The sequence below is a fragment of the Pinus tabuliformis genome, chromosome 7 (assembly GCF_031772625.1).
Source record: "Pinus tabuliformis cultivar Carrire ecotype Pingquan chromosome 7, CPIR1, whole genome shotgun sequence".
Lineage (NCBI taxonomy): Eukaryota > Viridiplantae > Streptophyta > Pinopsida > Pinales > Pinaceae > Pinus > Pinus tabuliformis.
In genome coordinates, this window is record NC_142293.1 from 251,248,613 (window position 1) to 251,260,174 (window position 11,562).

Below are 11,562 nucleotides of genomic sequence, written 5' to 3' on the forward strand. Positions count from 1 at the left end.
TCTCTCTGTTTATTTCAGTTTATTTAGCTCTTTGTTTTTTTTATTACTCGATCTACACCTTTCATTTCCTCGTATGCTCTTTACCACACGACTATGTGTTATCTAGGAAAATCAGAAATAGAAAGGAAGGTTTTTTCTCATGCGTATGCTCTTTTCCACCATGCCTTAGTGTGATCTCAGAAAATCAGAAACATTGAGGAAAATATTTAGTTTCCAGCTAAAGCTAACTTCATGCCATAAGGCTTGTTTTTTTGTATGTCCGTGTTGGGTTTTGTGTTTTTTTTTTCTAGGTAGAAAAGAGCTTTCTCAAGTAAGCACACACCCCAAAGCTTCAGTGACTAAAAAAAAAGAAAAAAAATTCCTTCCTCTTTTCCAAAAATTACTAACCTTTTAATGTAGCTCACTTGGTCCAAAGCTACTTTATGAGAATAGAGGTCTTGAGTTCAAGTATTTCTTTTTGTTGAGTTAATTAGATTAAGTTTGGAAAGGGGGCAGATTTTTTTTAAATATAACATTATCATTCATTTCCGCACATTCGCGCACTTCGTCGGCATCTTCAACCACTTTTCTTCAAAAATCCATAACTTCTTCATCCGGAAGCAGTTTTTAGAGCCGTTTTATTTTTTAATCAGTCTAATTTTTCGATATCTTTCCATTGGAAAACATAGTTTCAGCATCTATAGCTTCAGTTTCTATTAAAATGGAATGTCCATGCCAAGTTATTCTTGATGGCACCAACTCCTTCCAATGCTGGTCCTACATTGTGAATTTACTTAAAAGTAAAGGTCTTTACAGAATAGCCTCAGGCCAAGAAACTAAACCGAAAGATGAAGATAAGGTAGCCAAATGGGAAAAAAGGCAATTTCAAGCACGTGGGTTGATAGGGATGTCTATTTCTCTAGACCTTAGATTCCATATCGCAGAACTTGATACTCATAATGAAGCAATGAAACAGATCACTAAATTTTTTGGAATTAAAAATGAACTTAGAGCCCATCAACTCGAAAATGAGTTGCTTACATTTGACCGCAATAATTTTTCTTATATTGAAGATTTTTTGTCCAAGCTCAAGACCCTTAGACTTATATTGGAAGGTTTTAAGGTTAAGAAAGAAGATGGTAACCTTATCTATTCCATTCTTACTAAGTTGGGACCAGCCTACTCTGTGTTTGTTTCCACCTTCCATTCTACAAGAGAAGCCTTCATTTCTCAACGACAAGATTACAAGTCCCCTTCCTTTGATGCCTTTTGTGTTTCTTTAATAAGAGAACAAGAAAAAATATTACACCTTGGTTTTTTTAATCTTGGAAACTCTTTTAAGAAAGCCTTAACCGCCCAACAACAACCAAATTCAAAGAATCCTAAGAAGTTGTATCCTAAAAAGAATGGTCCTAAACCAAACAAGGGTCCTAAGCAATTTCAGTCCCAAAATGAAAAATCATTTCATCAAAATGATAAGGCAAATAAAAACAAAGGGAATAAGACCGATAGAAATTGTTACTTTTGTAATAGAGATGGCCACTTAGAATCCAAATGCTTTAAGAAGATGGAAGCCTTGGAAGCAGCAATGAAGAAGCATAACATCCATTTAGAGCACTCTTCAGCTTTAACTTCATCTTTAGGAATAGAAATTTTTGCATGTGGTTGTCAAGCATCTCCATCTGGATATGCACTAAATGTATCTCCTTCTTCTCATTCTCATGAGTGGCTCATTGATTCTGGAGCTTCTTATCACATGGCCAAAAACAAAGCCATGTTTTCTTCTCTAAATGATTGTAACACCAAAAATATATATGTTGGTGATGATAGATCTCTTAGTGTTGTAGGGAATGGAACTGTTCATATAGACAATGGTCAATTTAATGATGTATTATGTGTTCCAACCTTATCTTGCAACCTTCTATCTGTATATCAGATAACTCATTCAGGTGAAGGTAAAATCGTTGAATTTTCACCTCACGATGTTGTAATTAAGAACCTAAGAGATCCTAGATAGATTTTAGCTACTGGCATTGTTGATGATTCTACAAGGTTGTATAATTTTAACAAATTTGGGTCATCAAATCTTCCCTCGGTATTTGTTGCTCATAATGATGAAGTGAGCAAACTTTGGCATGAGCGATTTGGTCACTTAAACTATCGCTCCCTTTAGAATCTATGTAAAGAAAATATGGTGACAGGTCTTCCAATGGTATCTTGCAGAGATGGTGTTTGTTCCGGATGTGTACTCAGAAAACGTCATCAATATAGTCTTGAAAAACATGCCTCTTGGCATGCCTCAGCCCCTTTACAGCTTGTGCATAGTGATTTATGTTGTTCGCTTCCAGTTGTTTCATTCTCTGGCTACAAGTATTTCTTAAATTTCATTGATGATTTCTCTAGAGGCACTTGGGTATACTTCTTAAATCTCAAGAGTGAAGTATTTAACATGTTCTTGGGCTTTAAGACCTTTGTTGAAAAATAATATGGACATCAAATTCTTAAGCTAAGATCTGATAATGGTGGAGAATATGTTAACAACAAATTCATCAACTCTTGCACTGAGAATGGAATTCAAATGCAACATATTGTTCCATATACTCCATAACAAAATGGTGTAGCTGAAAGGAAGAATTTCACCTTAAAGGAAATGGCTAATTGTATGCTTCAATCTAAAAGACTTAGTCTTAATTTTTGGGCAGAAGTAATTAACTGTGCAATTTACATAATAAATCGCACTCCTACTAAGGTTCTAAAGAATATCACTCCAGAAGAAGCATGGAGCTCAATTAAACCAAATGTAAGTCACTTTCGTGCTTTTGGAAGTGAAGCATGGACCCATATTCCAGATGAGAAACATAAAGCTTTAGAACCTAAGAGTGAAAAATGTATTTTTGTTGGATATTCTAAAGATGTCAAAGGATATAGACTTATTCCACTTATGTCCAAAACTGTTATCATTAGAAGAGATGTAAATTTTGCTGAAAATATATTGGCCGACGAGACTAGTACAATGGATGTGCCACCTCTCTCTATCCCTTCTACTTCTGAAAATATTTCTTCTTCAGATGATGACAGCGAGGATGACAATCCTCCCCCACCTTCTTACGATCCTCCTTCAGCTCCTCAACCTCCAAGATGGGTCCATGCTACTTGGGATGCACCAGGTGCTCTTGCCTGTGATCCTACAGATCAGCGATGTACACGTTCTCAGTTTGATAGAGCCTCTTCTTTACTAGCTCAAGCTTCAGCTAATTATGATCCTGACACCTTTGCAGAGGCTTCAAGCCATCTAGATTGGGACGCAGCTATGAATGAAGAATATCGTTCATTATTAGCAAATGATACATGGGATCTTCTTCCCCTTCCAAAGGGATGAAAACTTGTTACATGCAAAATGGGTTTATAGAACCAAGTATGGACTAGATGGAAAAGTTGATAAACATAAAGCTCGTCTTGTTGCTAAGGGTTTTTCACAAGTTGAAGGCATTGACTATACCGAAACCTTCTCCCCTGTTGCCAAAATGAACTTTATCTGCCTTCTTCTTTCCCTTGCTACCTCTTTCAAATGGGAAGTCCATCAGATGGATGTTAAATATGTCTTCTTGCATGGGGACTTGCATGAAGAAATCTATATGGAACAACCTACTGGCCTTATACAAATAGACTCCAGCCTTGTATGTCAGCTTAAGAAATCCCTTTATGGTCTCAAGCAAGCCCCTCGGGCTTGGTATGCAAAAATGGATAGTTTTCTTTCAGAAATAGGATTTTCTAAGTGTCAGTTTGACAATACTGTCTACACCGAGAAAGTGGGCAAGTCACTTATCTTTCTTGTTATTTATGTTGATGATCTTATCCTTACTGGTAGTGATCCCAACCTTAAAAGCCATGTGAAGTCCAGCCTTAAAAAGAAGTTTGAAATGACAGGCTTAGGAAACTTGCATTATTTTCTAGGTCTTCAAGTCTTGTAATCCAAGGAAGGTATTTCCCTTTCCCAGTCCAAGTATGCATGTGATCTTCTATGCCATTTTCACATGGAAGAATGTAAGCCAGCCCCTTCTCCCTTTCAGTCTAGAGCCAAAATTTCGGTCACTTGTACTTCCCCCGAAGTTGATGCTACCGTATACTGTCAACTTGAAGGAAAAATTTTGTATCTAACCCATACTTGTCATGACCTTACCTTTGCTATTTGCCTTATTGCTCGATTTATGCAAAACCCAGATGAAAGTCATTGGAAAGAAGCTAAAATAATACTTCATTATGTTTGAGGTACAGCTCAGTTTGGGATTCATTACAGTGCATAAGCATCTCCTCTATTGGTTGGTTTCATTGATTCCGATTGGGCTAGTGACCCCGATAATTGGAAGTCTACTGAAGGTTATGTGTTTACTCTTGGTTCAAAACCTATTACATGGGCTTACAAGAAACAAAGTGTGATTTCTCTTTCTTCAGCAGAAGCGGAGTATCATGGTGTCATAGAAGCTAGTAAGGAAGCCATGTGGCTTCGTCAGATCCTGTCAGAGTTTGGCTTTCAGCAGCAGCATCCGACTACGCTTTGGTGTGATAATCAAAGTGCCATTCAACTATGCAAATATCCAGTCCAACATCAGCGCGAAAAACACATTGAACTGCACATTCACTTCATCAGAAATCTCATTCACGACCATGTTCTTCAAGTGTAATATTGTTCAACAGATGATCCAGTTGCAGACATCTTTACAAAGGCTCTCATAGAGGTGAAGTTTACTAAACTTTGATTTATGGTTGGAGCTCAGGAAGTTGTCACTAAGGGGGGATAGGTTCTAATGCCTCCTTCCTTCTCCTATTGTGTTATATTTGTACATCCTTCAATCATATCCCAAGTCGTTCTTAAGGGGGAATGTTAGGATATTCCAACAGATAGGAAATAGTTAAGTATAACTTGGTCTAGTGTAGAGTTAGGTAAAGTTGTTTCTTTACTATCTACTTTTTTAACTTACAATCCGACAGTCACAATATGTAGTGATCCAACGGTTCATTCTCTCCTCGGTATTACCAACACTTGATCCGTGGCTTAACACTCGACTGGTCCATGATCTCTATTTAAAGAGCATGGAGGGTCATTTGTAGGGTAACCATCCATGAGAAAAGCTTATGTACATTTTCATTCTTTTATTAATAAATTTCCTGAAGTGGCTGTGTTGGATCAGGCCATGGATTGTTTCCCTCTTTGAGGGTTTTAACCACATAAAGAATACTGGTGTATTGATCTATGATCTGTTTTTGAGTGGTTTCCATTGGTGTTCTGTTTGAGGAACTTACCCTGTAAATTCCTACATGATTTGGGTTTTTTAAATTGGAACTAAAGTATATATATATATATATATATATATATTAACTCCAGATCTACTAAACACAAAGAGGGATCAAATCTTTCTAGATACAAACATATTTTTGAGTGAAAAACTTGAGCAACTGTTTGTTCCTCGAAAAATTTGATTCCTTTAAACCCTTGATAGATATGGATTTAAGATGGATCTATGTTTGTTCATATATATATATATATTTCATATCTCTCTATAAAGAAATATTCTTAATTTTAATTTTATTGGAACCATGATAATACATATAGTTACATATATATGCAACATTTTTCTTTGACATATTTTATAATTTTTGAATTTAATTTTTTAATGTGATATGCATAGCATTCATAATGTATATAGATAAATAAATAGATAATTTAGGGAAAAGAGTTTATATTAAATATTGAATTTTCTATACTTGTGTATTAATTATAATCATGAACTTTTAAAACATAATGATGACAAAAATGAATCATTACTTTAATTTATATGGCCATATGGTTAAACTCCATATCTACCAAGTGTCCAGAGGGATCAAATCTCTTAAGATGCAAACATATTTTAGAGTGAAACGAGATTTGATCCCTCTTAGTGTAAATATAAGATGGATCTAGATTGTTAATAATTATTTTATATAAATTTATAACTTACTTAATTCTTGTCATTTTTTTAATTTTAACAGCCTGAAATGTATGATGAAGTAAGAGTTTTGATGGTTATTATGGATTTATGTCTATTGGTATTTAGCAACCATTAATTCATATGGCTATGCTAGTGTATTAATTCACAATCACCCTAACCATTTATTTTAATTTTTTTAAACACATGGAATGGAATTTATATTATAAAAATTAGATACATCGTCATAACCATTTACATGCTTCTATGATTTCAGATATTTCAACATTCCAATTTATCAGCATAATTTTCTTGTCCTTGTGACCTTTTTGAAGTACAATTTTACATTGATTCTTCCATAAATTCTACAAAATACCCAAAAATAGTGCATATTTGCAATACATAAGAACATTAGAAAAATAAAAAACCTCAAAGCCCAGCTTCTGCAACAATTACCAAATTTTCTTCGAGACACCTGAATGTGTCCTCTCCATGTTGTTTATCATCTCAAGCCTTGGTCTTCTGCTCTTCATTTCCTGTCTCTCCATCTTTCTACTTGACATCATATTCACCATATTCACCAAATGATGTGACATCCCCATTGGCTTGGAGGTTCAAAATCAATAGCTTAGCCTCCAAACTTGCCAACTTCTTATCCATTTTTATCATGCAGCAATGGAGAGTATTTTATTAATAACTAGAACCTATCTTCCTTTTCTTTCTCCACTAGCTTATGTCTTCTATTGGATATTTTTATCATCCCCACTATTGGCTTAAACAAGATTTGCACAAACTTCCCCGCCATTCCAGGTCTTTATCTGCATCATACTCCTCATATATGGCTAATTCCTTTCTTTACAAACTCATCTTGTGGTTCCATGTGGAAAGCCTCAAGGAAGTTGAAACTGGAAGACGCCACCTAAGGTCCCCTGCATATATAATGGTGATTCATGAATCTGAAATCGATGACACCGAAGGGAAGGACTAAATTTCAAAAATGCCTGAATCTCGATCCCTGTAGAATGGATAAGATCTGCCATTATATTAAAGCCTTAATATGGACTGTAGTGCTTTAAATTTAAGAACAAAACATATAACTTTTCTGATCAAATCATCGACAAGTTATACCAGTTCACATCCTTTTAAATCTTGTAATATTCTCCTGCAACTTTTGAGTCAACACAGCCTTGTAATCAAGGACCACGGAATGTTGTACACGTCGCCTCCATGTGTTAGTTCATACTTACATCCTTTTCCATATCTGTAGAGCTCGATGCCAAGGACGGGCTGACTCATTAATTCACTTGCTTATCAAGGACGGGCAAGCCATATTTGGCTGACTCATTCATCTAAGAACAGCTCAATGAACCTTATTGGAGAGTAGAGATAAGCATCTAATTTCGATTTATTTCCAATATTCCTTGCGTCGATGGAAAGTTTATCCACAACCATGTTTAGATGCCTATATATGTGATAGAAAGCAATCTCTTTGAATTTCTCCAAGTACAAAGAAATCTTGTTCAATATTGCAGAATTAGGACATCGTCTCTCGGTCTTTAATTTCAAAAATTGCTTTATGAAGATCATCCAATCTCTTATTATCTCTATGCCTTTATTGATGGCGAGCTCTGATTTTTGCAAAATGTTAAATAGTCAACCTGATTATTAGTTAATTTTCCCAATTCCCAAATATAATTAATTTCTAATTATTGTTCGAAAAAATATCACTTCTCCTACTCTTACCACCCCTAATCACCCTGACCATTTATTAACCCAAAAAAACTAATGTTTCTTAATCATTAGCCGATGAACATCCTTACTATTAGGGAAGGTTATAGTGAAACAAAATGGATACTTATCCATGAATGATGTGATAAATTCGTGCACCATAAAATTCGTTGGGAAAAATCTAAGAAACTTTATTGATCATTATATTTATTTTATTTAAATAATTTAGACACAAGGCTATTTAAAAAATATTATTTTAATTATTGATATAATAAACGGAAATCTAGTTATAAATACTATGAAATAAAATTAAAATCTTATATAAATTTGATAAAATAACATATAATAAATATATTTTGGTTTACAATAAGTTAAGATCAATTGATATTAAATCTCATTTAATTGGACTTCGAAAAATGAATGGAATTACTTATTTTTTATAAAATTTAATTTATCTGTTCCAAAACATTTAAGAGAAAATGGTCCTAGTTTCGATGAGTTGAAAGGAATTCAAAGTCATTGAAGTTGTAATTTGATGTGGGTGTACCTTAAGGAAAGAATGCTTATGGAGTTAGTCATAATTTGTTCTTATTTTAAAAATGTTGATTTTATTTTTTATGTTTATATATATATAAAAGATTTGGTTAAAATTGATCACTCTCTTTAATATATTAATTTTTTTCCATCTTTATATTTTTATTACATCACAATTTATATTAGCATTCTTTTAGAAAAAAACTTTCTTTTTTCTTTATTTTCATGTAATCTTACCAAAAGATTAATATTTTTATGTCTCTCAATATTTTTATATTCCTTTCCTAGATGGGTTTGTCTCAAAGCTAAAGCTCCGCTCGAGGAACATTTGAGATACGAGGAGAGAAGGTAGCGAGGGAGGTTAGCTAGCCTACTTAAATTTGTCATCTATCAATGTGCTAGAAGGATTAGGTAGAGATAACTTACAAGCATTCATTAATGTTGTTGCTTACGTCTGATATTTACCTTAACCAATTTCCCGCCAGCTCACATTTAATTTTCCATGAGTCCACCTCTCGATTTAGAGGATACCATTGAAGGAGTTGCACACTCCAAGGATGTCTCCAATCATTATAAAGATAAAATAGTGGTGTTTCTCCCTGCAGTAGGTTTTTGCATCATTTGTGAGGTAAATAGGTAGAGGTTTGGTATCTTAAGTGATTTTCAAACTTTTTCCTACTGGTGGGCTCCAGTATTGCAGCAATGTTGCTGCAACTCCTGTGACTCCCTTCTTTACTTTTATCAACCCGGTAGTTCGTAACAAACTTGGAAGCGATGGTGCTATATGCACAAGTACTAGCTCTTGCCGCAGGCTGTCACTTGATCAATTGACACAAGTCCGCTAGGAGGTTAAGCAAACCTCTATGAGCTCTTAGAAGAAGCTTTTAACTATGATGCATGAAAGTTAACTCAAAGGAGGCTAATCTACTTGCAGAAAGAAGCTGAAAGCTGAAAGGAAATGCAAACCCTAGTTTTACCGACTAACCCTACTAGTGCAAAAAAAGAGATGAAAGTTGCGGAAATGGATGCGATTGACTCTTGGAAACGTGAAATGCATGTGACTAAGCTACTTCTGAAGGAAAATATGGAAAACACATATTTTTGTATTTTCGAGTAATTTGGCAGAATTATTATGCATGTGCTTTAACTATTTTTAACTCTGCAGGGGTTTATTGGCGAAAGAAAATGGAGTGGGCATTTGCAGGAGGTTGAGAAGGTGAGAAGAGGGCCTAAGGGGTCCCTAGCACCCTTCCAGAGAGTTTCACAGTGATCATATCTCAAGAAACTGCTCACATGCTCTTCTACAAGAAGTCTGCAGGGGTTCTACAAGATGTTCTACAGGAAGAGCCGAGAGAGGATTTTGAGGGTTGATGGAGGAAAAACAGTGGGAAAGTGGAAATGGAGGATGGATGAGGATGTGAAGAGGTCTAGGACCTGGTAAATGAGGCTAAGGAGTGATGAAGATGGTTGGATTTGTTCAAGGTTGAAGGGAGCAATGTTACACAAAAATGTAGAAATTAGGTCAAATTGGAAAAGTGTGGCAAATGAAGGGAAGGAATCTAGAATTTGAGGTTGGAGCAGGTTGTGTGATGAAGGATGGGCAGGGATGTATTACAGGTGATCTGCACACTATCTCTCAAAACTAATCAAAGAAAGACTAGAAAAATTAGAGATCTATCTACTTTGACCTAATCTGACCTAAAAACCAGAAACATGATGAACAACAAGTTATGAACAGGAAATCATGCAAGATAACTATGGAAACTAAGCAAGAACAGATTCTAAACATGCAAGTACAACTGGTATCAACTTTCCTAACTAAAAATCTAACACTAGCAATTGCATGAAGAGGCAAAAACAATGTTTTTGTGGCAGCAAGTATGCCTTGGTCTCAGCTCATGGTCCCAAGGAGGGAGAGATGAGATCAGGGATTGCTTGGTGGCATTTTTGCAGATCTTTTCTGTTATCAAACTATCAAATCAACCTGAAGCATGAAAAGCTATTTTAATCATCAAAAGCAACCTAAGTAACAAAGCAAGATCTTAACCTAAATAGCAGAAATTATTCTATGAATGCAAAGAAAACACATAATAGTACACAAAGGAGGTACTAGCACTTGGGCTGGGCCCAACAAAGAGCTACATCCTCCTAAGAAAAGCTCAGAGCTGGTGCAAAGTGAAATTTATCTCCATTACTCAAAAAATAACCATGTCACAAAAATGTTTATAGCAAAAGCTCGAAAATGAGCTGAAAGGCAGAGCAGCACCAAAGTGCGAAAAACAACTATTCAAGAGCTAAACTACCAAGGCTTGAAGCCTTCCTACTTATGCACCACGAGGACCTCCAAAAGCCCTCCTTAACTTGAGGGGCTTGGCTGCTCAAAACTGCAAGTAATCAACCACTTCACAAAAGCTGCTCGGCTACCCTTGGAAATCATCTTTGGTGGGCTGCTGAACTCCAAGCTGATGGTGGAGAACTCGAGGAAGGGGTCATTTAGTGCAGGAGACACCCTTCCTACTAATCCTCAGCCTTGTTCCCTCATATTTGGCTGTCAACTGGCTCATAAATGCTTGACCTTGGTCCAAAAGATGTCCAAAAATCTACAATAAGCACGTATTAGACTTCATGGTCAAGTGACTATTCTCATTCATTCAATTAACATAAATATACTCAAAAGCATGCATAAACTATGAAGAATGGTGGATTAATCGAGAATAATAGGCAAAATGAGCCCAATAAGTTACCCATTTTTGGGGCTCATCATCACCCCCCTGCTAAATGTGTTGCTCATCCTCTAAGCAACTAATCCAGCTCATCATCTTTGATTGCTTTGACTACCTCTCTAACATCCCAGGCTTCCGAGGTGATGTCCTCTTCTCAGTCATGAAATCCTGCTTTTCTCTCTACTTCCTCCCATTGCCTGTGCTCTTCTTCTTCTTTGACCCCTTCCAGCAGTCCCAAAAGCAATGGAGGACTGAACTTCAGGCCGATCCAGTTGGCCTGCAGAGTTTGCATTGACTGTTTATAAAGTGGTACCCTTGCCAAGGCCTCCCTCATCCTTGTTGGGGAGTGGTACTCTCTGATTTTTAGACTGTGGGACAATGTGTTCCATCTCCTTGTGCAAGCATGAATGTAGTTATCACCCAACAGTCTCTCCATGTCCTCAAAGTGGGCAATGGCCTGAGCTTTCTTTTCAATGTAGTCTGGGAGAACCTGTGGGTTGTTGGCAAGGTGCTGATGGGCATACAGTAAAGCTGAGGGATCTTCTGGTTCTGCTTTGATCATGAGTGGCTCACTTAGCTCCCTGTTCATAACATTCCAAATCTCTGCTGCCCTCTTTTCCTCATGGTTTAACCAC